At 45.3% G+C, this 2250-nt stretch overlaps 1 long non-coding RNA gene across 1 annotated transcript in view; it reads left to right on the forward strand.

The window, feature by feature from the left end:
* LOC125618567 overlaps positions 1–1984 on the forward strand; it is a 9171-nt gene extending 7187 nt beyond the window's left edge. The window contains exons 4-5 of the long non-coding RNA XR_007349906.1: positions 933–1069; positions 1494–1984. This is a non-coding gene — a long non-coding RNA (uncharacterized LOC125618567). The remainder of the gene's footprint in view (positions 1–932; positions 1070–1493) is intronic.
* The last annotated feature ends 266 nt before the right edge of the window (positions 1985–2250 follow it).

Raw genomic sequence — 2250 nt, forward strand, 5'->3', positions numbered from 1 at the left:
CTTGACCTAACATGTTTTCTACCATAGTCTGGACCTCTAACAATTTACTTAACAGTCTTTCGGTTTGTTTTTTACTAGTTTCTAATCTACTATAAAGGTAACGCAACCCAATAAGATAGCATAAAACAGAACCGAAACAGAATGAAATAAAAACTGAACAAAGAATAGTTGTATCAATTTTCTCTTTCTCAGGGCCGAACAACTTCAAACCTTGAGCCAACCATTTTTCCCAGTTTGCCTGAGAAAATTCTAGGGATAGGCAGCTTGAAACAAAAACAAGATAAATCAAAACGAGAACACATTGTTTTTTGAAATGGTCACCCATTTTGTTGCCTTCCCTCAGGGGCGAGCAATTTTACTCACCTCCAAGCTTCAGGCGTTCCCCGTGCGGGCCGCCAGTTCCCGCAGTCTGGCTGGGCACAAAATCACGAGCCACTCAAGCAGGAACAAAGTTTATTTTTTGAAACTGCCGCCAATGTCCGGTACCGCCGGGAAGATTTTTTCCACCCACGCGGCCTCCTCCCGGACCCGCAGAGAGAGCTCCTCCCCCGGAACTCCCTCCTACTGTACTTCCCCAACCAATGGGAACTCTCCAGGAGTCCTGTAGCCGGCCTAGGTGAACAGCAGGAGTCCAATATCCATATGAATGCAAATCTTAACATAATCATATCATCTCAATGGCTAGCTGGCGTCACCTTTCGACCAAAAATGCCATGCATCATATACTTGGCTCTTAGCAGTGTGTGTGTGTGTGTGTGCGCGTGTGTGTGTGCACGTGCGCTAGTGCATGTGTGTACATGTGGTTTGCATGGCTGGGGATGATGGGTAGTGATGGTTCTATGGCAATATATTACAGGTTGGGACCAGCAGCATTCACTAACATGGTGGCTCTATGGTCTTCTGATAGTCTGCCCCTTTCCCCCTACCTGTAGCATTGGAACTTCACTGAACACATTCAACAAGCTCTCCAACTGTTGGGCGACTTATTAAGTTTCCTGGAGGCTCAGACCACTGCTGCTTCCTCTTTTCCTTCCCAAAGCATTTGGATAAACCATCAGAAACTCTCTGAGTAAGCTTGACCTCACTTCACCTATATGTAATACGGGGAGTCCAGGTTTGTAGAATCAATGGGAGAAATAATAAGAATATGTTAATCAATCAAGGTAATTAGAGATACTGGATTCCCAGGGAAGCTTTTAAGAATGACCTGCTTATGTTTCTCATTTAAGAAAAAAAAAAGAGGGCTGGGGATATAGGTCAGTGGTCAAGCACTTTCTAACATCCATGAGGCCCTGAGTTCCACCCCCAGCATGGGGTCATAGAAAGAAAGGCATTGGGGTTGTGAGAGGAAACTTCTGTCCTTTCTAGCAGTGCTGATGTTAATGGTTGGGACAATGTGTCTATGGAGAAAAGGGATCACAAACTGACTATGGGACATCATTGAACTAAAATGAGATTGCTGCTTTTTTTCTTTTTTCGTAATTCCTGTGCAGGTCTATGGCTCTAATGAATCAACTCTCTGTGCCCATGTGTCAGTATTGTAGAACAGAATGAACAACAGCCCACTGAGACATGGATTTCTCACCAGTCTGAAGGTGACAAACTTAATGCTCAGAGAAGCAAATTGTATTGCCCAGAACACACTGCCACCAAGCAGTTGACCCAGACCTTTTACTCATACAATAAACATACAAGGCTATGTATTAAGCTATGGACAGGAAATGAAGATGAAGGTGAGTCGGTTCAGGTCTACAAGAAGTTCATGGTCTAGGTGAGGAAGACAGGTCATTTGCAACAATGTGATAAGTGTGCTGATAGAGCCATCCAGAGGGCGTTAGGGTGCCATCAAGAGGCACCTACTGGGCAGGGTGATGAAGACTTCCTGGAAGAGGTGATATTTGAACCAAATGTCAAGGAGAATTAGATGTGGAATTAAAATATAGCAAGGAATGTGGAAGTAGATGCAGCTCTAGGACTGCTCTGGGTGGGGTTTATTCTGAGTTTGAATTAATAGGGCTTCTCCCGCTGTGCTCCTCCCCTCAAGGCCCTGATGCTGGACATCACAGCCTGTGTGGTACCTTTTGGTCCCCGAGCTCCCAGATTTCACTCTTCAAAGGTCCTTCTGGAGTTAGCAGAACCTGGGATGCGTTTACGGCAACTTCTATATTGTGACTTCCCTGGAAGAGTCCCCCTTCTGCACAACTCCGCCTGCTAAAACGAATAGGTAGCAGCTGTGTCAAAGGCCGTTGG

Source organism: Marmota marmota, unplaced genomic scaffold, assembly GCF_001458135.2.
Source record: "Marmota marmota marmota unplaced genomic scaffold, marMar, whole genome shotgun sequence".
NCBI lineage: Eukaryota > Metazoa > Chordata > Mammalia > Rodentia > Sciuridae > Marmota > Marmota marmota.